General features: G+C 44.8%; 1 long non-coding RNA gene across 3 annotated transcripts in view; it reads left to right on the forward strand.

Annotated features, from left to right (window-relative positions):
- Positions 1 to 27,886, forward strand: part of LOC113898607 — a 90,481-nt gene that overhangs the window by 59,031 nt on the left and 3,564 nt on the right. For 2 of the 3 annotated variants that reach the window (XR_003512685.1, XR_003512686.1), the window contains exons 2-3: positions 6,966 to 7,046; positions 27,350 to 27,541. This is a non-coding gene — a long non-coding RNA (uncharacterized LOC113898607). Of the gene's footprint in view, positions 1 to 5,779; positions 5,997 to 6,965; positions 7,047 to 27,349; positions 27,542 to 27,886 lie in introns of all 3 variants that reach the window. The other variant, XR_003512684.1, reaches the window with a different exon arrangement.

Here is a 27,886-nt window from a genome sequence, read left to right on the forward strand (position 1 = left end):
ACTCAGTGACTGACACAGCATGCACTGCGTCAGAGCCCCTCAAAACTCGGCTTTTTGTGTCCGAGGGACCGTAGGCTTAAATTTTCATTCTTCTTGTCCTAGTAGACCTGGAAAAGACTATTTATTGTTAGTTAGTTCCCTATTTCAAGCCAATACACGCTTCATGAAAATCACTTTAAAAAGAAAAAGACTTCCACAGATACAGAAAGCCAGCACAAGTCAAGTGGATGGCTTAATGAATTACTGAGGTCAAAAAATAAAACCTGACTCCTGCCCCCTGCGGTCCCCATCTCAGACCCTCCTCTCCCCCAGGAATAACCTCTCTTCCAAACTTCTATGGTGACTGCTTTCCTGTGTCTAACTTTATTTCTTTAATTAAATGCTCTTTCTTTGTTGCTTTTGGTGCCCAATGTTATATGAAGCTCCCCAACCCAACAAGTCAGCCCCTTCATCACTCTTAGCTAAGGCAGCCTTGGGCCGGGAGGTCTTCTACCCAACCTTCTTTCTGGAACCATTCTCTATAGGCCCCTTCATAGTTCCGAGCCCCTTTGTATCCAAGGTTCCAGGCCAACTGTGTGGCTTGTAAGCCCCGCCTGCCCACCCGACAGAAGAAAATGAGATTCTCGTCTTCTGGCTTTGGCTTCTCAAAGGAGTACAAAGCCTTGAAAGCAATTGGCTCCATCAGCTGGGCACTTTCCAACCCTGACCACCTCCACCGAGGGTGCTCTATGCGCTCCGGAGGCCACACGTTGGCCTAGACCAGATCCCAGGTCTCCCCTGCTGGTACCTCCAGCCATGGTGCGCACAGCAAATGTGAGTTTCAGGAATGTGGCCCTGGCCCACCCCCTGGGAGCGGGTTGTGTGTTTAACTTTAAAAAGTTATTTTATATAAAATTATTATATAAAGTATTATATATTATTATATAAAAATTTTGTATTACAGTTATTTTATAGAAATAAATTTTTATTTTTGGCTGCACTGGGTCTTCTTGCTGCACACGAGCTTTCTCTAGTTGCAGCAAGAAGGGCTACTCTCTAGTTGCAGAATTTGGGCTTCTCACTGTGGTGGCCTCTCTCATTTAGGAGCACAAGCTCTAGAGTGCAGGCTTCAGTAAGTTGTGGCACACGGATTTAGTTGCTCCGTGGCATGTGGGATATTCCCAAAGCAGGGATTGAACCCATGTGCCCTGCATTGGCAGGCAGATTCTTAACCCCTGGACCACCAGGGGTGTCCCTGGGTTTAACTTTTAATAGTTTTATCACTCAATTATGCATCATCTCTAGACTCAAAAATTTGATCTTGCCTGTTTCAGTTCAGTTCAGTTGCTCAGTTGTGTCCGACTCTTTGCCACCCCATGGACTGCAACACGCCAGGCTTCCCTGTCCATCACCAACTGCCAGAGCCTGCTCAAACTCATGTCCATCGTGACAGTGATGCCATCCAACCATCTCATCCTCTGTCATCCCCTTCTTCTCCTGCCTTCATCTTTCCCATCATCAGAGTCTTTTCCAGTGAGTCAGCTCTTTGCATCAGGTGGCCAAAGTATTGGAGCTTCAGCTTCAGCATCAGTCCTTTCAGTGAATATTCAGGACTGATTTCCTTTAGGATTGACGGTTTGGATCTCCTTGCAGTCCAAGGGACTCTCAAGAGTCTTCTCCAACACCACAGTTCAAAAGCATCAGTTCTTTGGCACTCAGCTTTCTTTATAGTCCAAATCTCACATCCATACATGACTACTGGAAAAACGATACCTTTGACTTGATGGACCTTTTTTGGTAAATAATATCACTGCTTTTTAATATGCTGTCTAGGTTGGTCATAGCTTTTCTTCCAAGGAGCAAGCATCTTTTAATTTCATGGCTGCAGTCACCACCTGCAGTGATTTTGGAGCCCAATTTCATGGCTGCAGTCACCACCTGCAGTGATTTTGGAGCCCAAGAAATAAAGTCTTTCACTGTTCCATTGTTTCCCCATTTATTTGCCATGAAGTGATGGGACCAGATGCGATGATCTTAGGTTTCTGAATGTTGAGTTTTAAGCCAACTTTTTGACTCTCTTCTTTCACTTTCATCAAGAGGCTCTTTAGTTCTTCTTCACTTTCTGCCATAAGGGTGGTGTCATCTGCGTATCTGAGGTTATTGATATTTCTCCCGGCAATCTTGATTCCAGCTTGTGCTTCATCTAGCCTGGCATTTCTCATGATGTACTCTGCATAGAAGTTAAATAAGCAGGGTGACAATATACAGCCTTAACTTACTCCTTTCCCGATTTGGAATTAGTTTGTTGTCCCACGTCCAACAGTTCTAACTGTTGCTTCTTGACGTGCATACAGATTTCTCAGGAGGCAGGTCAGGTAGTCTGGTATTCCCATCTCTTTCAGAATTTTCCAGTTTGTTGTGATCCACACAGTCAAAGGCTTTAGCGTAGTCAATAAAGCAAAACTAGATGTTTTTCTGGAACTCTCTGGAGTTTTTGATGATCCAGTGGATGTTGACAATTTGATCTCTGGTTCCCTTGCCTTTTCTAAATCCAAAAATTTGATCTTGCCTGTTTAGAAATGTTTAAAGTACCTTTTAATTATTTTAAAAACTACAGATGCTTCCTTTAACTCCTTAAAATTTACCTATTGAACGACATTTAAGTAGGACTTAAAGTATTTAAGCCAAATTATACTAGCAACACATTCAATTACCTTGTGTAAGCTATGATTTTAAGATTTTTTTTTTTTTGCAAACACAGTGGTAATACCTAATTTTAATTGAAATGTGGTAAAACCTGAAAACAGACATAATTTAAAATGCTAAGAAGCCAGAAAGTTGCATTTGAATCTATACTAGTGGTTGAAAGGTTGAGGTTATCTGGGTAATGTACAGGGGAGCTTTTCATTTTCTGATACCATTGATCTTGTGATGTGTGCTTATATACAGGGTTCCAGGTGGTGCTAGTGGTAAAGAACCCACCTGCCAATGCAAGAGACATAAGAAAAGCAGGTTTGATCCCTGGGTCAGGAAGATCCCCTGGAGAACAGCATGGCAACCCACTCCAGTATTTTTGCCTGGAGAATCACATGGACAGAGGAGCCTGGTGGGCCACAGTCCAGAGGGTCTTAAAGAGTCGGACACAACTGAAGCAACTTAGCATGCGTGCGTGTGCTTATATAATCATTACATCACATAGCAAAAGTGAAAGTCGTCCAGTTGTGTCTGACTCTTTGTGACCTCATGGACTGTCCCTGGAATTCTCCAGGCCAGAATACTGGAGTGGGTAGCCTTTCCCTACTCCAGGGGATCTTCCCAACCCAGGGATCGAACCCAGGTCTCCTGTATATTGCAGGCGAAATCTTTACCAGCTGAGCCACCAGGGAAGCCCTATGTCACATATGATTATCTCTATTCTAGGCAAAGAATAGAAAAACAGCTATGGCTTTGTAAGAAAAGCCCCAAACCAAAATCACAAGCAAGCTTAGAAGTTAAAGTGACAGGATCTGCCTTTCAGTTCTGGTTCTGCCACCATGGAATGCTGGGCACGGCAACAGTCTCTCTGCGCCTGATTCTCACAGTCCATCCACACTTTTGTTATGAAAAATGATTTATTTATTAAACTCTCTACCTTATTATTAATCTTGATTCTGGAAAAAGTTAAATCTGAGTCTTTGGTGTGAAAAATAAAAAGGGGTGAAAAAAACATGTACTCCCAGGGTTCATCAAATATAATTTCATTTACTTGCGGGTACTAATATTTTGCATTTTTACCTGATAATAGTTTATTAGCGTTGGTAATAGTAACTAAAATGGCAGGTACTTGCAGACTAACTTTTAGTTCATGAGATGCTCTTTCTTATGAACTGTCTGTGTTTTTATAGAATAAAACCATCCCACACAAAGTATCTCTTCTGCTGTCATCGTATGCTTGTGTTCTCTCTTCAGCCGGCAGCGGAGAGGAACTTATTAAAGTCATAGGTGTTGAGTGAAAAAACATAAATTATAAACATCTAGTCATTATTTTTTTTATACATTTCTGGAGTTGTTTATTTTGTATAATAGCCAATTCTTAAGTCTGTACCATGAAAAATATGAGTTAAATAATGGATAATTAATCTTTACATAATCTCATGGCATTGCTTCTTTAAAAAAAAAAAAAAAATGTAAAAACCAAGTCACCAGGATGACACCGAGAATTTAACTGCTGTCCTGAGCTGCCTTATTGCACAGTCACTTAAACCCACATGAGAGAGGTTTACAATATGAGTCACTCAGGTTCCTCTACAGGAAGATCATTTTTCTCTTGCCTTGAGTCCGTACTCAGATACCATGTGGCCATCTGGTGGATTGCCACAAATCCTGTATCTGTAAGCATAGTATCTAGGATACATCTGAAGGAAATGTATTAAAAGGAAAGAAAATTGAGTCACTGTTTTATCCTGATCAGGAAGGTGACAGTAACCTGTTGTCCCAAAGGAGGCACTATTCTTGAGAAAATTACAGGGGGATGGCGGGGGTTAAGAGGCCTCCCAGCAGTTCCCACAGTCTAGCAATCAGGCTAGATTTGGGTTCCATCTCCTTGAATCCCCTCTTCTGGCTCCATTGGCGTTACTGTGTCTTGTGTCTTCACAGGTGCCGTCTTCTTTCCCAGACTATGCAAGAGGGGGACTCTGCTCTGTTTTCCTTGCTAGTCCTAGAAAATTCACACCAGCCCTTCTCAAGCTCTTCCTAGCTCTGAGCGTTAGGTGTGAGCATTCCATCCTTAAGAGATGTGTCTTTCATGAGGAACCAAAATTGTCCCCAGCTTACTCTGGAACTAAGTGAAAATTAATCTGCGGGCAAACACTTCCTCTTGTTCACACTTACCATTCTGTATAGCCTTCTAACAGAGCACTTGTCACTTTGCTCTGTAATTTGAGAGCTTTCACATTTCCTCTCACCATCACCTACAAAAGAAAATGTATTTTCCATTGCAAACCATCACACACAGATGTGTGTGTGTGTGTGTGTGTGTGTATATATGTATATATATATATGATTGATACAGAGATATAGACACATATCCATGTGAGTTGCCTTACCTTGACTGCTCGCTCTCTGATATTTTCCATTCTGTGCTACTCTGTTCTACTTTGTTTGTTCATTTTTGTCTGCGCTGGGTCTTCATTGCTGTGTGGGGGCTTTCTCTGGTTGTAATGAGTGGGTGCTACTCTTCATTGCAGTGTTCGGGCTTCTCACCGTGGTGGCTTCTCTTGTTGCAGAGTGTGGACTCTGCAGGTGTGGTGTACAGACTTTCTGCATATGGGATCTTCCCAGACTAGGGATCGAATCTGGTTCCCCTGCATTGGCAGGCAGATTCTTAACCACTGGACTCCCAGGGAAGCCCCTATCTATTTATTCTGAGTGCTGATCAAGACCCATTAAACTGGTTTCATGATTCTGTCTGTTTGGGTCACACGTTGCTGTTGGAAGCACACAGTTCTGGTTAATGTGCCTGACACCCCTGGCCCCATCCCTGCTAGACTCTGATCTCCCTGTGGGCAGAAAGTGAAGCTTGTCCCTTCCTCTGCATACTGAACATCCACCTTGGTGCCTGGCAGGTAGCAGATGCTCAGGTTAATATTAGTTCCACCAAAGAACTCAGCCTCATTTGTAAAATCTGTGAAACGGAGAGGTGCCCAGGCATACCCGGGGGGCAGTTGTGAGAACAGAATGAGATCATATATTTAAAGCACAGAACATAGGGCCTAGTACCAACAGATGCTCAGTTAACACTTGCTTCTCTCTGATTTTCTAGAACTGGCTCTCCCTTTAATGGAGCATCGGAACTGTGCTGCACTTTAAGTATAATGAGATGTTTGAATTCCGTTAACCTAAGGCCTTCAGCCACTCGGGCATGCTGAGATTTTCCAAGATGCCATGAAGCCAGGGACGGATAGCCTTCAGGGAGCGCAGTTTCTTCTGGGGTTTAGCACAGGCCAGGCCTTGGCTGGAAATAGGGAAAGGTCACAGGGGTGAGTTGGTTTGCCATATTCTGTGTGTGCATGCTCAGTCGCTTCAGTCATGTCCGACCCTTTGGGACCCCATGGACTGTAGCCCCCCGAGGCTCCTCTGTCCATTGAATTCTACAGGCAAGAATACTGGAGTGGGTTGCGTTGCTCTCCTTCAGGGGATCTTCCAACCCAGGGATCAAACCCACATCTCTTATGTCCCCTGCATTGGCAGATGGGTTCTTTAGCATTAATGCCACCTGGGAATCCATTGCCATACCCTAGTGGGACTCATTTCTCCATAAAGAGTGGGATGAAATCATTATTAGAATTTCATGGCAAAAATGAAAGTGACTTCCACATTTAAAAAGACTATGCATTTAAAATCAACGTGAAATTTAGAGTATTTTGTAACTCAGAGGTCTTCATAAGAACTACTATATTAGAAAGACTACTCCTAAATAAAGTCTGATGTAGCAGAGAGGGAACTAGTGGGAGAACTTCTGGTTTGATCCACAGTATCTGGCCACCAGACTGTGAGTGGGACAGCCTCTCTGGATCTTATTTCTTCATCTATGAAAGGAAACCCCTCTCCATTCCCAAAATCCTGTGATTACAAATATGGGCTTTCAAATCCATTTTACATTCACTGGATCATATTAATCAACAGGGAGATAACATTTCACTTTTCTCAGCTGCAGAGTCTGAATCAGATACAGTGCCTGCAAGCTTTTCTCGATAATTGTTGCTTGCCACTCTCAGAAGTGCCGAACGGTGCTTAACTGACCTGATCACCAAAATGAAGTCAGATTATCTGTTATCTTCAGAGATAGAACTTCAAAAATCAGAATTTTGCATGCATCATCACAGTAATAGTTTGTTCTAAATTGTGTGTTACTTGGTCCATGAAATGTAACCTCTTCATTTAATGTGTTGTGAATTGATCATTCACATATGAGTAATGTAATGAGCCTGCTTGCTGTTTTCTTCTAGGACAGAATGACTCAGAAGATAATGGAGCTTTGAAGTCTAGCAGAATATGAAGTCTTCCCTCTTCTGGTTTAAATTTAAAAGGTCAGTAGTGAGTTTCTTTTGCTACCAGCTGGTACTTGCCCATCTTCCCCAGTTCTTAACAAGCAGGCTGTCCTGAAGTTAGCAGGGCGGTTAGGAAGGCCTTCGCTGCATCGGTATGGAAGTCAGGATTTTTTCAGATGTCTGGGAGTAAAATGCTTAGTGTGGAGAGGTTCGCAGCGCAGTTCTGTGCCACCAGCTCCCTAATACAGAGCTTCTCTTTTGTTTCTTCGCAGTACTACCCTCCCAGGTACCCCCCACCAAGGCTCTGATGCAAACGAAAATCAGATAATAAGTGACTCAGCTTGAAAGGTCAAGCTCCTCACCAGAAATGTCAAAAAGGACTCCGTTACCTTTGCTGTTTTCCCAATGAACAGAGTCAGCTTCCACAGGGCACCAGGGTGGTGGCACATTAGTTCTTAAATAAAGAGAAAAAGGAGTTGGTGTCAGAAGCGGTCTTTTTCTGACTCATTTGCTCTCCATTTTTTGCTCCTGTTTGGCTGATTATGTTAACCTTCTGCTCAGTCTCCATGCCCTATCTAATTTTGCCACTTTCCACCTAAAATTAAATGCATGTCCAACCCTGTCACTGCTCTGAGCAGCCCTCTATCTGATTAAACCCAGCCCCCCTGCCTGGCTTCCAAGGTTCTGTGGCCTGACATCCACCCCCATCCTCATCTCGCGATGCTCCTTCCTCACTCCTAGACCTGCTGGGTCCATGTCTTTGCTCTTGCCTGTTCTCTGTCTGACATTAAGCCTCCTCTTCCCCTGACTGCATTGTGAGACGCACTCAGGGATCAGCCCCTCTGAGCAGCCTTTTCGGGACCCCCACCCCCACCCCCATAGTGGGCAGCAGGCCTCTCCATGATCCCGTGATCCCTGCACACACACCTCCATACCTACACTCACCACTTCATGTCCATTTAACAGTTTTACTTTTCTCTCTCTCCTGCTGGAGGGAGAGAATTTTAAGTCATTATTGCTGAAAATTCGGGGACTCTCCAGCGAGATCAGATTTCTGAAAGATGTATAAAAACATAGAAAGAGAAGGATGAATAACCAAGGGTGAACATGAGAAGAGATTTAGGACAGCAGAAGCCTTAAATGAGCTTTGACTTGCAAAGATGCAAAAGCTGGTATTAATAGAAAAGACTTTGAAAACTATTTCTAGCCAAAAGAAGAGAGAATAGGGGCTAACAAGTCAGGCTGGAGAAATTGAGCATGATCAGGCCACTATCTTTGTAGATATCACAGGGGGCATTTTAATGAGCAAAAGCTGCTGGACCCCTCCAGCCCTGAGAGGTTGATTCTATAAAACAGGTTATTGATTCTATAAAAACAGATGTTGAAATTCTGTATGAGGTCCACACACATCCCAGGACGTGAGCTAGTAAGATAATTCTAGAGTTGGAAAGACAGCCTGCTGAAGAGTTAACAATAATTACTGCCTTTCACCTAAAATGTTGAAAGCAGCTTCTAGAGTTAGTGAGTTTGTCCCCAGGACACGGCTTACTCTCTGGGATGATCTGACTCGTCACGTGTGCACCATCGTTAGTGATAATGCTCTGCACTCAAACAGCCCCTTTCATCTGTGGATCCCAAAGATTTTTGCAAGCATCCATTAGTTCTCACACATAACTCTGAATTCGCCTGCACACTTGTGAAGTGGTTGTAAACAGTGTTACAACCCAGGCAAAGCCAGACCACTGTGACGGCATCTCCTGGGTGTCCAGTTGTTGCTGGCGGCTGAGATACCTCAATGAACTCCAACCTCCTCCCGCCACTGATGTCCGATCTTCTGACATTCAACTATCAAATAAGGTACGAAATTTGCAGGAGATTTCTCGACTTCTAATCAGCATATGAGTTTGAGAATGGTATATCCCGTCTGGCTTTGTCTTGTGTTCTGTCCCCCTACACAAACTCACACACAAAGGGAGAGCTGTCTGGAAGGTTCTGGGACAAGGTTGACCACTTTACTGTTGACTTGCCATCCGCCCTGCCCCCCCAGCCCATGGCCCACCAGCTCCAGATCCAGTTAACACTTAACACCATTTAACTAGTAACAGGGAATTCCTCTGGGGTTGGAGATGAAGGGAAAAGCTTACCTTCCACCCCCTGTGGTTCTGACTTTGACACATTTTAATAGTTAAAAGCTAAAGAAAACCTGATGCCTTCATTTCCTCTCCATCTGTCCCTTCATAACCCCCTACAGTCTAGCTTGCATCCTCTCCCCTCTTCTGAAGTCACTTTTTTAAAAGTCTTCAAGGACCTCCTCGTGGAATTCCACAAGGCATTTCTGGGGGTCGTTCCACTTGACCTCCCTGGTAATTCTACCCACCCTGCCCTCCTCCGAAGTCTCTTTCCTCTTGACCTCTGTGGCCCTGGGATCCCCACTTTCCTTTCCCCTCTCTGGTCATTTCTCTTTCCTGTTAGGAGGATATCCGTCATTCCTGTGGTCCCTGAGCATCTCTGAACCTCCTGTAGAATAACCCTTATCTCCCATGGGATAGAGACTGGAAAACCTCCCAGACTGGAAAACCCAGAGACCACGTTCTTTCCTCTCTTCCTCTGGTTTTCTATATCCAGTGGCTCCCGGAGGTCCTACCTTTTCTCTGAAGTAGTTCTTAGCACTCACTGCCTTCTTGGTTGGGCCCCAGCACCCAGAGCCTGGCTGCCCAGACTCTTTTGATCCTGTGCATTAACAAGATATGTTTGTACAATTCCCTCTTCCAGTTTTTGATGGTTTCCATATAATGTGCTGGACTGGGTGGCTTAAACAGTAGAATTTTATCTTCTCACAGTTCTGGAGGCCAGAAGTCCAAGATGAAGGTTCCATCAGGGGTTGGTTTCTGATGAGACTCTTCTGTCTTGTAGACGGCCACTTCCCTGTGTCCTCACATGGCCTCTTTGTGTTTGCAGAGAGAGACAGAGAGAAACAAGGAAGACAGAGAGAGAGGAAAGAGAGAGAAAGAGAGGCCTGGTGTCTATTCTTCTTTTCTTCTTTCTTCTATCAAAATCAGGGTGAACACTTATGACCCTATTTAATCTTTATTACCTCCTTAAGGACCCATCTCCAACTACAAGTCACATTGGAGCTTAGGACCTCAACATACAAATTTGGAGGTGATGCACAAGTCAGTCTATAGTATATATTTTTTCTATTACACTGGTATGTTTATATAAAATATACTCAAAAAAAAAAGATGAGAATTTAAAAAGCAAGTACAAATACAAACTCTGCTGTTTTCTCCCCATATCCCAGGGCATCACCTCAGTGTACCTGGGCTACATTCCCCCTGTTCAAAACTGCGGACCTGGGCAATGCCTGCAGTGTCCTGACGCTCAGTCCACGTCAGGCTTTCACATCGTCTTCCCATCCGGCTCAGCCTCTGTATCAGCCTTTGTGAAACACTGGTTCCTTCTCCTCCCCTCCCTCTGAGAGCACTGGTACCCTGGGTTGCCCAGGAGAGGCCAGGCCACTGCCAGCTTGAACCTCAGGGTCCTCCCCGTCCCAACACGACGTCTGCTTCAAGCCGTCGTTCCTCTCACCGCCTCCCTTGGAACGCGCTTCCTCCTCCTCTGCAGGTCCGGGGCCTCCAGCTCACATCCTCACCACGCTCCCCGTTCACTCCCACCTGTTCGTCTCTCCCTCCCTGAAGCTCCGTCCCATCCTCTGGTTCAGGGGCCCCAGCGGCTCAGCAGTGTTAACTTCCGCATTCACGGGCGCCATCTTTCCTCCTCGAATGGATTACAGGCTCCAAGAGCTCTTGGAGGCTTCTTGCAGGCTTCTTCCTCATTTCACGTCCTCCGCTGAGCACAGCCTCTGAGCTTGCCTCTGTCGCTGCCGTGCTTCTCTGGCCTTCCAGGGGTGGTGGTTGGGCAGAGACCACCGTGGAGGCCTTGGAAGCAGCAAGGCCATCTGACTTACTGATCGCGGGTATGCTTGTGGCCCAGATGTGTTTGGGGCAGACAGCTTAACACGATTGAGTTCCTAAACGTACTCCAGCTCAGCTTCTTGCCAATGGTATTTCCCAGAACTTGGTAATATAGTCTCCTAAAAATTTAATAGAAGAAAAGTTGGCTGCTTATTGAGAAGTGGACTCTTGACTGTCGACTCAGATTACCTGAAATGAATGTTGACAAATGCAAGATTTATTAGGAAAGCATCCCTCTGTTTAGTGCCCAGTGGGGTTCAGGACATGCGTGTAAATCATTCAGATAACAATATTTCTGGGTTGAGCACTTGGCATTCGCCCACCAGAAGTCACCTATAAATAGAGCACCTGTTCACAGATGGCAGAGCTGGGATGCTGGCAGTAAACACTCAGGAAAAGAATGGCTTTGAACTCTGAAAAGGCAGCAAGCCTGGAGCTGTTTCCAGATCTCGAATTCCCCTGTAAAACTCACCAGCTCATGCTGACCTGAGAATTTCAAACCAGTGCACTAAAGTGAAGATACCAACTCACTTCCTGAACTTTATCGCCCCATGGCTGCGATCCAGTTTCCAGATACGTATTCAGGGGCCATGCCATTACTGAGATGAACAGCCTTGGAGACCCTTTAGCTGAAACTCACTCTTCTCTGTGCCATGAATATGTGCTGGCTGCAGATTGGTTTCCTGATCCCCTTGTGGGTCCAATTGCTCTGCAAATTGAATTGTTTAAGGTTTAAACTATGTATTTTTTCCCCTCATCTACAAGGTGAACTTGGCAGACTCAGTGTGTGTCATAGTTGTGTTCAGAGTCCACAAGTCATTGCATAGTATGTGTTTCAAGTATGAGGTTGTTCAGGGTCCTGAACCAGGATTATCTCTCCAGCCTCTTTGAGTGATAGTTGGTTGCCAAGGATACTAACTGGCACTGTGGGTGACACCCACTTAATCTGCAGAGACCATGCAGGTAACCTTCAGACCACGTTGCTCAGATTAAAGTGTAGCTGTGGTTCTCCTCTAATGGTTCATTGTTGGATTTTCCTCTTGGTTTCTTTTTACTTTTGCATAGGAGCTACCTGTGTCTCTGATGTGGAAAGCAAAGGTCTGAGTTGGAAAGAGAGACGGACCTGGGAGAGGCCAGTGCTGGCCACAGAAATGTCTGCTTCATGAATATTTCTTTGAGATTTTTGAGCCTTTTCTTTTCACAAGAGACCCACAGAGAGGGATTTCCCTGACGATCCAGTAGTTAGGACTCTGTTCTTCCATGGCTTAGGGCTCCGGGTTCAGTCCTAGGTTGGGGAACTAAGATGCTGCATACTGTGAGGTGAGGCCAAAAAACATTTTTTTCTTTCAAATAAAAATTAAAAAATAAAAAGAGAGACCTGCAGAGAAAGAAGGAGGGCACAGGAGGGGAGAGAGGAAGGGAAAGATCAAGAAAAGAAGAAAGGAAAAGGAAGAAGGGAGAAAGAAAGCAGTCTCCCCATGGGTCCCGTGTGGTTTTGTGAACCCGCCTCTCTGAGCAGAGTTTAACTCGGGACACAGCCTCCCCTAGCAGCCTCCCTCCACTGTGGCTGCTGGCAGGGGCCACGGGGACATCACAGATGGCACTGGGGAAGGATGCAAGGGCCGGCCTTCTCCCTTCCCCGGGCGCTGGGCTGAGGCCCATGTGGGAATACCCACGTGGGTTGCCAAGTCAAGCATTTTCATGGCCTGAGTCACACAGACAAGAGTTTTACTCTGTGAACACAGACCAGGCGAATAAAGAACCAAACGCCAATCCCAGAAGGCAAGGAAATGATCATTAAGTGCCATTCTGTGCACTCAGGGTAATTGTCCATGCCACTCTTCGGTGGCTCTGTTCTGGGCAAGGGCAACGCACGCTTCCAAGGCCTTGTTGAGCATCAGGCCCCCTCACTGTTTTCTTTCAACCCGGCTTTGAAGCTGGACGGTGCAAACCAGGACGGAGTTTGGAAAGTCTGTGTTCATCGCTGGGGTTTAATTAAAATACACTGAGCCTTGCAAAAACTTGTGGTTTGGAGTAATGGAAACTTTAGGGAATCAGAAACAGAGACTGATCCATGGAAGAAAGGTCTGATTTTCTCCTCAAGCTTTGGGTTTCTTGCCATCCATTTCCTCCCAGACTTGTAGTTGACGCCTTCTTAAACATATGAATTATTTTTCTTTATTTTTTTTAAACATGTGAATAGTTTTTTAAAAATTTATTTTTAAATTGGAGTATAATTGCTTTACTTGTGTGTGTGCTAAGTCACTTTAGTCATGTCTGACTCCTTGCGACCCTATGGACCATAGCCCAGCAGGCACCTCTGTCCATGGGATTCTCCAGGCAAGAATAAGGGAGTGGTCGCCATGCCCTCCTTCAGGGATCTTCCCAGCCCAGGGATGGAACCCAAGTTTGTGTCTCCTGTGTTGGCGGGTGGGTTTTTTACCACTACCACCACCTGGGAAGCCCCATAATTGCTTTACAATGCTGTGCTTGTTTCTGCTGTTCAACAGTGTGAATCAGCCGTATGTATATATTATATCCCCTTCCTCTTGATGAATTATTTTTCCAGTAAGAGACCAACCAATTGTATTATCACAAGTAGTCACTTATACAGAAGAATTATGCAAATATTCATACTATTTCATATTCCCCTTCTGTTGGATTGATTTATAAATATATATTTATCACATACCTATTATGTGCAGAGCATGTGAGAGGTGCAAGGGGTACAATTGTGAGCGCCGCTGGACCAGCCTGGCCTCTTTCCTCATGGAGCTCCTGACAGCTTTCGGTGCCTCTTGGTCTTTCTATGTTAAGAGCATGGCATTTAGCTTGGTCTTGAGGAGTGAACTTGATATTCACAAAGTGTCAGTTAGTTAAGAAAATGAAATGACTTTGAATATAGACCTTGTCACCAACATACAGTTGTATATAACTGAATATATATCTCTAATAGTGATGACATAGCAGTGTTCTTCAAAGCACGATTTATACATGTTTCTCCCACATGTCAAACTTCATTTCAGCAGCTCTGTAAATCCGTCAGAGGGGGGCTTTCCATGGCTGTTGCTGAGAGGCGGGTCTTGACTGACCTCAGGCTCTTGAGAACGGTGCTTCTCAAAGTAATTTTTTGCATCCAAGTCACATGGATGTGTTTGTTAAAATTCAGATTCTTTAGCCTCACTCCAGATCCACAGAATTAGACTCTCAGGAGTTCAGGATCAGAAAGATGCATTTCTTTTCTTTTTTTTATTTTAATTTTTTTTAAACACCAAAAACATTTTCCATTGGGGTATAGCTAATTAACAATATTATAGTTTCAAGTGAACAGCGAAGGGACTCAGCCATACATATACATGTATCCATTCTCCCCCAAACCCCTGCTCCCATCCAGGTGGCACATAACATTGAGCCGAGTTCCATGTGCTATACAATAGGTCTTTGTTGGTTATCCATTTTAAATATAGCAGTGCGTACATGACCTTCCCAAACTCCCTATCTATCCCTTCCCCCTGGCAACCATTAAGTTCGTTCTCTAACTCTGAGAGTTTTAGAAATCCATTTCTAACAGGCATTGCCCCAGTCATTTTTGTGCAAAGTAAAGTTTTAAGAACATTATTTTCCTAGCATTCTTATCAAAATCAACGTAAAAGCAATCAGTGGATTGGTCAAACCAAAGAAACTCCATCCAATATTTGGGGGTGGGGAGCTGATATCAGGCAGGTCTATGATAAGTTTATTTAGCATCATATAGCCCCTCCCCCCAAAGCAATAAATAATAAAATGATACTCCTTACATTTAGCTGGCTATGCCTATGACCTTAGTCAAGTCATTTGATTTCTTGCTTTCCTCATCTGCAAAATGAGAAGCTGGTCTTCATGATCTTTAAGCACATTTTCTTTCTTCTTTTTTACTAATATCAACAAACTAAGTAGGTACCTGAAGCTGAAACTCCAATACTTTGGCCACCTGATGTAAAGAAATGACTCACTGGAAAACACTCTGATGCTGGGAAAGATTGCAGGCAGGAGGAGAAGGGGACGCCAGAGAATGAGATGGCTGGATGGCATCACTGACTGAATGGACATGGGTTTGAGCAAGCTCTGGTAGTTGGTGATGGACCAGAAGGCCTGGTGTGCTGCAGTCCGTGGGGTCACAAAGAGTCAGACATGACTGAGTGACTGAACAACAACAACAAAATAGGTGTCTGCAGTGGCGGCTAGTACTTTTACCCTTTCCCGTCCATGCACCCTCCCACGTGTGATGCAAATACTGGTCACCAGGAGATTAAAGGCAGAGACAAAGAAAAAGATTAGCACAGCAGAAACAGGTCAAGTAAGCGTTCAGACTCTAATTTTAATTGTTTTCTCTTGTCTTCCTTCTTCTACTGAATAATATTCTTTTTTCTTCTGTTATATAGTGATTGAATTCATCATCTTTAAGTCATTGATCCACTTATGTAATGCTTAAGGAGCATCCAGTATATTCCAGGACAAGGCTGTATGTTGAGCACGTGGACATGAACAGTCTGACCTCATATGGTTTTCCCTCTACTAAAATCAGTACATTTGAACCCAAATAGTTCATTGATACCTTTTCAATTTAAAGTTCCTTCTCCTGAAAGGATAATGTAGAAAAATTGTTAAAAACATAATGACCAAAAAACAAAAAAAGACAAGGGTATTTTTTTTTTGTTTTGAGCTATATCTAAGCTATGGTTTTTCCAGTGGTCATGTATAGATGTGAGAGTTGGACTGTGAAGAAAGCTGAGCACCAAAGAATTGATGCTTTTGAACTGTGGTTTTGGAGAAGACCCTTGAGAGTCCCTTGGACTGCAAGGAGATCCAACCAGTCCATTCTGAAGGAGATCAGCCCTGGGATTTCTTTGGAAGGAATGATGCTAAAACTGAAACTCCAGTACTTTGGCCACCTCATGCGAAGAGTTGACTCATTGTAAAAGACTCTGATGCTGGGAGGGATTGGGGGCAGGAGGAGAAGGGGACGACAGAGGGTGAGATGGCTGGATGGTATCACTGACTCGATGGACATGAGTCTGAGTGAACTCCGGGAGTTGGTGATGGACAGGGAGGCCTGGCGTGCTGCGATTCATGGGGTCGCAAAGAGTCGGACACAACTGAGCGACTAAACTGAATTGCTTACATTTGAAACTTAAATTTTTGAAAGACAAACCCTATACAGTCATATATTACTCCTGTCCATGTGAGTAAACAAACAAAACCCACAGTTGTATCATTGTATGTGCTGTCCCATCCTCTATAATGTTCCCTGGGAAGAAGGGAAGACAGGTGGGTTCTTTAAGGTTTTTGAATCTTTAGTGACAGAGGTGCTTATGCTCATTTTATATTAATAACACCTCCTATATAACAGATAATAACTGTATGCTGATTTGTTTTCTATTTTTGTTATCTTTCAGAGAATGGCAATAAATCTTTATAGAATGATAGATGAAGAACCTTCCTTTAAAAAGACTATTTCAAACTAATCTCCCCCTAATTATATTGGAAGGCTTTTCATGATAAAATTCCTGGAAGGGTCACTGAAGTGAAGTGAAAGTCGCTCGGTCGTGTCCGACTCTTCAGCCCCGTGGCCTGCAGCCCGCCAGGCTCCTCTGTCCATGCACTCCTAGAGGCAAGAGTACTGCAGTGGGTCACTGGAGTTCAGAAATTCTCCTCACTCCGTAGGTATGATTTAAATGTTTAAATTAAGAGTTAGTCGCTCAGTCATGTCTGACTCTTTGCAACCCCATGGACTGTAGCCCACCAGGCTCCTCCATCCATGGGATTTTCCAGGCAGGAATACTGCAGTGGGTAGCCCTTTCCTTCTCCAGAGGATCTTCCAAGCCCAGGGATCAGACCTGTGTCACCTGCATTACAGGTGGGTTCTTTACCATCTGAGCCACTAGCGAAGCCCTTCAACTAAGAGGGTACCTGGATTTATGAGCTTCTGCCTACATCTTGGATTTAAGAGGAAAAAGGGTATTTGCATTTATCTTTGTGATCTATTTTATATTCAGGAGAGGACTCTGTCATGAGGTTGCTTTCTTCAACTATTGGCCATTTCACACAATTTGAAGAGATTTCAAAAAATGTATCTTATTCAAGTGGAGTTGGTTGACAGTATTGCATTATGAACAGATTTTTAATTAAGGTTTATAGGTGAGTCACCATAAAAATGATGCAAACTTTCTCCCTCCACTCCTGCCCCTGGAGAAGCCACTGAAGGATGCTTCCCTTGTCTCGTGTGAAGAGACCACGGGTGTCGTAAGGCCCTTTCCCCTGACCTTAGATCTGAGAAGGGCCTTCTCTGCCATTCCTCCTCCTCAGTTTGGAAAGATCAAGTTTGGAAAGATCATTCCCCATCACTGAGATGCTCACCTGTCTTTATTGTGTTTTTCAAACAGGCAGGATTTATTAAGCAAGCAGCCTGCAGCCCACCCTCGAGACATGAGAGCAGATGAAGCCCAGTAGGACTGGTCTCATCTGTTTTTTGTTTTTTAATATATAATTTTATTTATTACTTTCTTTTACTTTTGGTTGTCCTGGGCCTTTGTTGCTGTGTGGGCCTTCTCTCCAGTTGCCGCGTGTGGGCTTCTCAATTGTGGTGACTTCCCTTGTTAGGAAGCGCGGGCTCCAGGGCACACAGGCTTCAGTGGGCTCAGTGGTTGCGGCTCACGGGCTCTAGAACACAGGCTCACTAAGTTGTGCTGCACACAGCTTAGTGGCCCCACCGCCTGTGGGATCTTCCCGGATCAGGGATTAAACCCGTGTCTCCTGCATTGGCAGGCGGATCCTTTACCACTGAGCCACCAGAGAACCGCCCTGCTCTCATCCGTCCTGAGGACTAAATGAAGACAACCGGAAGAATTGTATTGGCTTCTTTGTTTGCATCAAGTCGCACCCCAAGACCTTGCGGGGAGAGTTTGAGGTGTGCTAAACTGCACATCCTAAAGGAGATCAGTCCTGGGTGTTCATTGGAAGGACTGATGTTGAAGCTGATGCTTCAGCTTTGGCCACCTGATGCAAAGAGCTGACTCATTTGAAGACTCTGATGCTGGGAAAGATTGAGGGCAGGAGGAGAAGGGGACGACAGAGGATGAGAGGGTTGGATGGCATCCCCAACTCCACAGACATGGGTTTGGGTGAACTCCGGGAGTTGGTGACGGACAGGGAAGCCTGGCATGCTGCGGTTCATGGGTTTGCAAAGAGTCGGACACGACTGAGTGACTGAACTGAACTGAAACCACACATGTGACAGCCAGACAGAGGGGCAGGTCTCCTGTAGCGTTTTCCCCAGAAGGTCAGCAGAAACCTGAACTCATGGCGGCTTCAAGAGACAAGCTGTTGTGTCTCAGAGGAAGAAACAGCACAGCTTTCAGCCTCTCTGGGCCCCGAGATGCTGGGTGGGCAGCACCTGGGCTCACGGTGCTCCTGGTGCCCAGTATCACGCCTGCTTCCTGCCTCTGATTTCAGGCCTTTCAGAAAGCTTTCTGTGAAATGGAAATCCTGAGTGGTCTTTTCTGATGCTTTCTTCCTTTGTGGTAAAGAGCTAATTTCATATACTTGAGGAAGCTTTTTCCAAAGGGACTAAAACTGGGCTGCTGGAGAAAGAATCAAAACACATGTGCGGGAGACAGATGAGCATTTAGGTACTGGAAGACTGTGAACACTTCACACTCCACAGAGAAGGTCGGGGGCCCCGGCTCCAAGCCCTGTGCAGGGCACCTCTCAAAAGCTGGGGTGGGCCACTTCTTTTTACTTTGAAAATCACCTCCTGGTCTCCCCCATATCACAGTGGATAGTACAGCGCAGGGGACACAATTCGATCTCTAGTCTGGGAAGATCCCCCCGCCCAGGCCACAGAGCAACTAAGCCCGTGCACCCCAACTCCTGAGCCTGGACACCCGAGAACCCGTGCTCCACAACAAGCACGGCTGTGGGTGCCGGTGCCCTTCTACACCCCTCCGCCCCGGGACTGCGGCCCCACCGCAGCGCCACCCAGCTCTGCCACGTCTCCTTGCCAGGGAGTCAGGGTGGTGTGCCGACAGGTTTGTGTCTGGAAGCCTTCAGTCACTCGATTGTGACAAGTTCTTTTTTTTTTTTAATTTTGTGTATTTATTTATACTGAAGTATCGTTGATTCGCGATGCTGTGTTAGTTTCCGGTGTCCAGTACCATGATTCAGCTACACATTTATACATGTATGTACCTGTAGTTTCTCTATTCTTTTCCATTATAGTTTATTGTCAGTCTCTCCATCGTGTCTGACTCTTTGTGACCCCACAGACTGTAGCCTGCTGGGCTCCTCTGCCCATGGGATTCTCCAGGCAAGAATACTGGAGTGGGTTGCCATGTCCTCCTCCAGGGGATCTTCCCAACCCAGGGATCAAACCCAGGTCTCCCACACCGCAGGCATGTTCTTTACTATCTGAGCCATCAGGGAAGCCCATTATCGTTTATTACAAGATAGAAAATATAATCCCCTGTGTTAGACAATAAATCCTTGTTGTTTATCTATTTTATGTGCATTTATTAATCCCTATACCTACTCTATCCCTCCTCTCCTTCCTCTTCCGTAACCATCAGTTTCTTTTCTCTATCTATGAGTCTGTTTCTGGGTTGTAAATAAGTTTATTTGTGTCAGTAAAAAAATTTTTTTTTGTATTTCTGTATTTGGCTACATCTGGTCTTAGTTGCTGCACGTGGGATCTTTAGTTGTGGCAAGTGGAATCTAGTGCCCTGACCAGGGACCAAATCCTGGCCCCCTGCATTGAGAGCTCAGGGTTGTAGCCACTGGACCCCTCGGGACGTCCCTGTATCATTTTTTTAGATTTCACGATTAAGGAATTTGGTATATTTATCTCTCTCTCTCTCTGACGTACTCCACCTAGTATGATAATCTCTAGGTCCATTCATGTTGCTGCAAATGGCATTATTTCATTCTTTGTTTTTTATGGCTGAGTAGTATTCTATTGTGTATATATATCACAACTTCTCTATCCATTCCTCTGTTGATGGACACTTAGGTTATTTCCATGGAGTGTAACAAGTTCTTATATTAAAAATATTCAGCTAACCTAGAAATTGTGGAAAATTCTTAAAGAGATGGGAATACCAGACCACCTTACCTTCCTCCTGAGAAATCTGTATGCAGGTCAAGAAGCAACAATTAGAACTGGATATGGAACAACAGACTGGTCCCAAATTGGGAAAGGAGTACATCAAGGCTGCATATTGTCACCCTGCTTATTTAACTTATATGTAGAGTACATCATGAGAAATGCTAGGCTGGATGAAGCATAAGCTGGAATCAAGATTGCCGGGAGAAATATCAATATCTCAGATATGCAGGTGACACTACTTTTAATGGCAGAAAGTGAAGAGGAACTAAAAAGTCTCTTGATGAAACTGAAAGAGGAGAGTGAAAAACTTGGCTTAAAAACTCGACATTCAGAAAACTAAGATCATGGCATCTGGTCCCATCACTTCATGACAGATAGGGAAACAATGGAAACAGTGAGAGAGTTTATTTTCTTGGGCTCCAAAATCACTGCAGATGGTGATTGCAGCCATGAAATTAAAAGACGCTTACTCCTTGGGACAAAAGCTATGACAAACCTAGACAGCATATTAACAGAGACATTACTTTACCAACAAAGGTCCATCTAGTTAAAGCTATGGTTTTTCCAGTGGTCATGTATGGATGTGAGAGTTAGACCATAAAGAAAGCTGAGCACCAAAGAATCGATGCTTTTGAACTGTGGTGTTGGAGAAGACTCTTGAGAGTCCCTTGGACTGCAAGGAGATCCTAAAGGAAATCAGTCCTGAATATTCATTGGAAGGACTGATGCTGAAGCTGAAAGTCCAATACTTTGGGCACCTGATGCAAAGAACCAACTCATTGGAAAAGACCCTGATGCCAGGAAAGATTGAAGTCAGGAGGAGAAGGGGATGACACAGGATGAGATAGCTGGATGGCATCACCGATGTGATGGACATGAGTTTGAATGAACTCCGGGAGATGGTGATGGACAGGGAAGCCTGGCATGTTGTAGTCCATGGGGTCGCAGAGTCAGACACGACTGAGCGACTGAACTGACTGACCTAATTAAAACAAGCAAAGTCTGGAGCTGAGCTCAACTAGGTGAAGTGATTTGAGTGATCAACTTGAGCAGACCTTGCCTGAAGGCAAATATTACCTAGTCGAATTATTAGACCTAAAAAGCAATTCCAATCTTAATAAAGTTTATATCCCATTTAACACAAAGATGAAATGTACGAGGAGTGATAGCTCTACATTTCAGTGTCAGGAGTCTATCTGAGAAATGTTTGTTTTAATGATATTTTTATTACAGTTGCATAAATACAGCAAAATGCACTGAACATATGTTACAGTTTTGTGGGTTTACTCAAATAAACACACCTGTGTAACCACAGTCCTCTTTAAGAAACAGAACATAACCATAATATTTCCCTCCCTGCTGCCCTCCCCACCCTGACCCCCGACATAGTCACCACAAGTAACCGCTAGCCAGCCAATGCAGGAGATACAGGTTCAATCCCTGGGGCAGGAAGATCCCTTCAAGGAGGAAATGGCAACCCAGTCTAGCATTCTTGCCTGGAAAATCTGGTGGACTACCGTTCATGGGGTCACACAGAGTCGGACATGACTGAATGACTGAGCCATACACACACACACATTTTTGAACTTTACATCAATGGAACCACATAGTACCTAATAATTTATTTCTGCTGTCTTTCTCACAACGGTATGCTTGTAAGATTCTGGTAGGAATTGATTCCCTTACTGTGCTGTATAGTAATAATTATAGTAACTCCATAATATGAATATGCTATACTTGATGTAGCCTTTCTACTGTGGAGGGACATTTGAGTTGTTTCTCCTTTGGGCTCTTTCAAATAATGACTTCAGAAACATTTTTATACCAGTGGTGTGCACATTTAAGTGCACTTCCATTGAGTGTATACACTGGGGAAGAATTGTTGGGTCATGGCATCTATTCACTTTTTGTGGTTACTGTCAAAAAGTTTTTCCAAAGTGACTATATGTATTTACACTCCCACAGGCAATTTATGAGATTCATACATATCCTTGCTAACACAATGTTGTCGTCTTTTTTGTTTTAGCCATTTGGAGGGTACGTGGTGGGGTCTCTTTGTGGTCTTATATATTATTTTTTATTATTATTATTTCCCTGATGACTGAGGTGTAGCATCTTTTCTAAATGTTTATTAGCTTTTAGAACATCTTCTTTTATATAGTAACACTTCAATCTTTTGCCTATTTTTAAATTGCAATGAGGGCTTTTTTGAATTGATTCCTCAGAGTTTATCTGGGTGCCAGACCCTTATGGGGTCCATTATCACAGACACTTCTCTGACTGTTTTGGCAGTCAAAATGATGATGGGGAAACACCTCAAAGGGAAGAGGAATTCAAATGCTGGGCTCCTCTCTCCAGAATCCCCTTTCTCAGGGATTTTGGTTTAAGACTTCAGTGTCTGGGCAGCTTTTTGATGACTCCCAAGCAAAGAAGAGAAGCGAAAAGCAAAGGAGAAAAGGAAAGATATAAGCATCTGAATGCACAGTTCCAAAGAATAGCAAGAAGAGATAAGAAAGCCTTCCTCAGCGATCAATGCAAAGAAATAGAGGAAAACAACAGAATGGGAAAGACTAGAGATCTCTTCAAGAAAATTAAAGATACCAAGGGAACATTTCATGCAAAGATGGGCTCGATAAAGGACAGAAATAGTATGGACCTAACAGAAGCAGAAGATATTAAGAAGAGGTGGCAAGAATACACAGAAGAACTGTACAAAAAAGATCTGCACGACCCAGATAATCACGACGGTGTGACCACTGACCTAGAACCAGACATCCTGGAATGTGAAGTCAAGTGGGCCTTAGAAAGCATCACTACGAACAAAGCTAGTGGAGGTGATGGAATTCCAGTTGAGCTATTCCAAATCCTGAAAGATGATGCTGTGAAAGTGCTACACTCAATATACCAGCAAATTTGGGAAACTCAGCAGTGGCCACAGGACTGGAAAAGGTCAGCTTTCATTCTAATCCCAAAGAAAGGCAATGCCAAAGAATGCTCAAATTACCGCACAATTGCACTCATCTCACATGCTAGTAAAGTAATGCTCAAAATTCTCCAAGCCAGGCTTCAGCAATACGTGAACCGTGAACTTCCTGATGTTCAAGCTGGTTTTAGAAAAGGCAGAGGAACCAGAGATCAAATTGCCAACGTCCACTGAATCATGGAAAAAGGAAGAGGGTTCCAGAAAAACATCTATTTCTGCTTTATTGACTATACTAAAGCCTTTGACTGTGTGAATCACAATAACTGTGGAAAATTCTGGAAGAGATGGGAATACCAGACCACCTGTTCTGCCTCTTGAGAAATCTGTATGCAGGTCAGGAAGCAACAGTTAGAACTGGACATGAAACAACAGACTGGTTCCAAATAGGAAAAGGAGTATGTCAAGGCTGTATATTGTCACCCTGTTTATTTAACTTATATGCAGAGTACATCATGAGAAACGCTAGGCTGGAAGAAACACAAGCTGGAATCAAGATTGCCAGGAGAAATATCAATCACCTCAGATATGCAGATGACACCACCCTTATGGCAGAAAGTGAAGAGGAACTCAAAAGCCTCTTGATGAAAGTGAAAGTGGAGAGTGGAAAAGTTGGCTTAAAGCTCAACATTCAGAAAACAAAGATCATGGCATCCGGTCCCATCACTTCATGGGAAATAGATGGGGAAACAGCGGAAACAGTGTCAGACTTTATTTTTTGGGGCTCCAAAATCACTGCAGATGGTGACTGCAGCCATGAAATTAAAAGACGCTTACTCCTTGGAAGGAAAGTTATGACCAACCTAGATAGCATATTCAAAAGCAGAGACATTACTTTGCCAACAAAGGTCCGTCTAGTCAAGGCTATGGTTTTCCTGTGGTCATGTATGGATGTGAGAGTTGGACTGTGAAGAAGGCTGAGCGCCGAAGAATTGATGCTTTTGAAGTGTGGTGTTGGAGAAGACTCTTGAGAGTCCCTTGGACTGCAAGGAGATCCAACCAGTCCATTCTGAAGGAGATCAGTCCTGGGATTTCTTTGGAGGGAATGATGCTGAAGCTGAAACTCCAGTACTTTGGCCACCTCATGTGAAGAGTTGACTCATTGGAAAAGACTCTGATTCTTTGAGGGATTGTGGGCAGGAGGAGAAGGGGACGACAGAGGATGAGATGGCTGGATGGCATCACTGACTTGATGGACGTGAGTCTGAGTGAACTCCGGGAGTTGGTGATGGACAGGGAGGCCTGGTGTGCTGCGATTCATGGGGTCGCAAAGAGTCGGAGACAACTGAGCGACTGAACTGAAGCATATGAGTGTGTGTGCATAAAGTTTCATCTGGATATCCTGCTAGCTTTATTTTTTTTTTTGGCTGGTGTAGTATAAGCCGTTCCTTTATATTCTGAAGCCTAAGTCAAGGATGAGACTGTTGATTTGGGGGCAGTTCCGAAGGAAACTGTAGAATGAGAAGCGTGTCTGGTGGCCTGAAGGCCAGCCCCAAGCACTGAGCAGAGACAGCCTTTCCTGGGCTGAGCTGGGATGAAGGGAGGATGTGCGGTGCTGGGTGAGGTTCTGCCCTCTGACCATCAGGCCTTGTCCTTGGGGATCTCAAAGTGTGTCCATCCAGTTCAGTCCACAGAAACTTTTGGAAGCCCCCTGCCAGTGAGTGGAACAGTGAACTGAAAATAAATGAAGGCCAGTGCTAGACTGACAGAGGTCAGCTCTTCAGTCCCATGTGCCCCAGAGGTTCCAAGCGCGGTGGGGGGTGAGGGGGGAACCTTCCCAAATCTGTCTGTTCATCTTTGTGTCTGCAAGGCTTAGAGCCAGGCTGAAAACAGCCCTGCAGACAGGAGGCCTCCCAGTTGAGAGAAGGAGGACACAGCCTGTGGAGTCCTAACAATGCGGGCCCAGGGTGGGACAGGATGGCAGTATCTGCAACAAAGACCAAGGTCCACTAGGTCCAGGCAAGAGGGACCTGTGGAAGACTGGGGCCAGCATGCCTCACCCAGGCGGGCTCCAACCTGCTTCTCACCTGGCCCGACCCACGCCCAGCCTCCTCCAGAGAGAAGAAAAGGGATCAGAACGGGGGAAACTCTGAAACAGACAAAATATGGGAAGGTTTTTTAAACTGGAAGGGACTACATTTCTTGGGACGGGTGAGATTTCCTTTTCCATGACTGTTCTGGATTGAATCACGTCTCCTTAAAAGGTGTGTTGAAGGGCTGGTACCTACAAACGTGCCCTTATTGGAAAGAGAGTCTTTGCAGAGGTAGTCAAGCTGAGATGAGGTCATTAGAGGCGGCCCTAACCCAATATGACTGATGTCTCTTTAAGAAGAGGAGAAGAGGGGGAGTTCTCTGGTAGTCCAGGGGTTTGGACTCCAGGTTTCCACTGCAGAGGACGCAGGTTCCATCCCTGCTTGCTATGCTCAGTCACTCAGTTGTATCTGACTCTCTGCAGCTCCATGAACTGTAGCCCGCCAGGCTCCTCTGTCCATGAAATTTTCCAGGCAAGAACACTGGAGTGGGTTGCCATTTCCTACTCCAGGGGATCTTCCTGATCCAGGAATCGAACACTCGCCTCCTGCATTAGAAGGCGGACTCTTTACCATTCACTGAGCCACCTGGGAAGCCTGAATACGGTGGGGCAAAAAAAATAAAAAAATACAGGAGAACAGAGACAGAGACCCAATAAGAGACGCCGCATGATGACAGAGGCAGAGATGGGAGTGATGTATCTGCAAGCCAAGCAACTCTGAGGATTTCTGGAAACACCAGAAGCTACCAGTGTGAAAGAGATTCTCTCCTTGAGCCTTCACAGAGGCCTGGCCCTGTGGACACTCATTTCAGGCTTCCGGCCCCTAGAACCATGGGACGTAAGTTTCTGTTGTTTAAAACCACCCAGTGTGTGGACATTTTCCCAGGGCAGCCCTCGGGAACGAATACAACTGCAAACTGGAAATGGGGGCTGGTACACCAAGTTGAGTCCAGTTATGGAAAAGGAAAGACATTAGGTTTCTGTATATGTCTTCACATTTTATATGGAACTCAGGCATTGAGCTCATATTATATTCCTTTCAAGGTTACCTTTCATGTTCCCTTTACATCTGGGCAGCCCTCATCTGCTTCTCTCCATGTGGGAATTCCCTGAGTTCATATTGCATCAGTTGCCCTCTGTGAAAGTGAAAGTCACTTAGTCGTGGGCATCTCTTTACGACCCCATGGACTACACAGTCCATGGAATTCTCCAGGCCAGAATGCTGGAGTGGGTAGCCTTTCCCTTCTCCAGGGGATCTTCCCAAGCCAGGGATCAAACCCAGGTCTCCCGCATTGCAAGCGGATTCTTTACCAGCTGAGCCACCAGGGAGGCCCAAGCTCTACATCAGTACACAAGGCAACTGCCAGAAAGCTTTTGCTTTCCTGGTTCTTGTTTCATTAAGCTAGCCTGAATTGGCTTGAGTCAGAATTCACAGCAACTGAGGAAATATATACAGTTTACCACCAAGTGTATTTTGCAGTTAAATAACAGCTCAGGTCAAGGTCTCACCAGGAAAGGAATTAGTGACAGCTACAGTGTTTTCTCATATAAATGTGTACCATCAGGGTGGACCTGTTGGGAGCATTGAAGAGCTCCAGGGAGGTCTCCTCAGTCAGATTGCCTCCTTGCTTCTACGAGTGTCTGTGATCCATTGGGTAGCATCATTCCTCTGCTTCTCGAAGGCATTATTAGGTTTACAATTAAAGTACAAATATCTCCCAAGAAAGTTCACAGCTTAAGTTCTTAGCAACAGATGACCGTTATTGATTGTGTGATTTCTGGGATTGGGAAGAGATGAGGATGGAAGGAGGAAGGCCATGTCCTGCTTCCAGTATGCCCAAGGACAAGGTCATTGTAATCATCAAGAGCCAGTATTCAATGAGCATTCATGTCATGGTTGATGGTTTAGTCTCTAAGTCGTGTCCAACTCCTGCGACCCCATGGACTGTAGCCTGCCAGACTCCTCTGTCTATGGGATTCTCCAGGAAGAATACTGGAGTGGGCTGCCATTTCCTTCTCCAGGGGATCTTCCCAACCTAGGAATCGAACCCCGGTCTCCTGCACTGCAGGCAGATTCTTTACTGACTGAGCTATGAGGGAAGCCTCATCCATGTCATAATAATGACAATTAGAAAGCATGAACTACATTTTCAAAACAGAAAGGAGTTCATGAATGGCTCGTAGACTTATGGCTTGTTCTTTGGCTTGCTTTCACAGGAGCTGGTAGACAGATAAGCTGACAGCAGGTCTCCACCACTGCCGTCGATCACTGCTGTGTTCACCTTGCCCTCGGGATGGTGCTGGGGAGACACAGAAGTCCCCCTAGTACTTCTTCAGGACGGCATGTTTCTCATTCCCTCATCATAATGAAAAGAAGATGGATTTCTCAACCACTTCCTCCTGGAGGAGGTAAATCTGGCATGTCTTTGGGTTTCTCTGCAAGCTGGTAGCCACGAGAACACTGCTGGTTAACAAGAGTCGTCAGGACTGGGTGCCTTTCTCAGTTAAATTTCAGGTCCATGTAGGACTCTGCCCAAATTGATGCTATCCTGTTGTAGGAAATGGTACTTGAAGCAAGAAATTGTCGAAACCATGTGACAAATTAAGTCCCTCTATTTCAAAGAATCCAAAATTGCTTTATACGGACTTCCCTAATGGTCCTGTGGCTAAGACTCCATGCTCCCAATGCAGGGGACTCGGGTTCGATCACTGGTCAGGGAACTAGATCCCACATGCCACAACTAAGACCCAGCA

This window comes from Bos indicus x Bos taurus, chromosome 9 (genome assembly GCF_003369695.1).
Source record: "Bos indicus x Bos taurus breed Angus x Brahman F1 hybrid chromosome 9, Bos_hybrid_MaternalHap_v2.0, whole genome shotgun sequence".
NCBI lineage: Eukaryota > Metazoa > Chordata > Mammalia > Artiodactyla > Bovidae > Bos > Bos indicus x Bos taurus.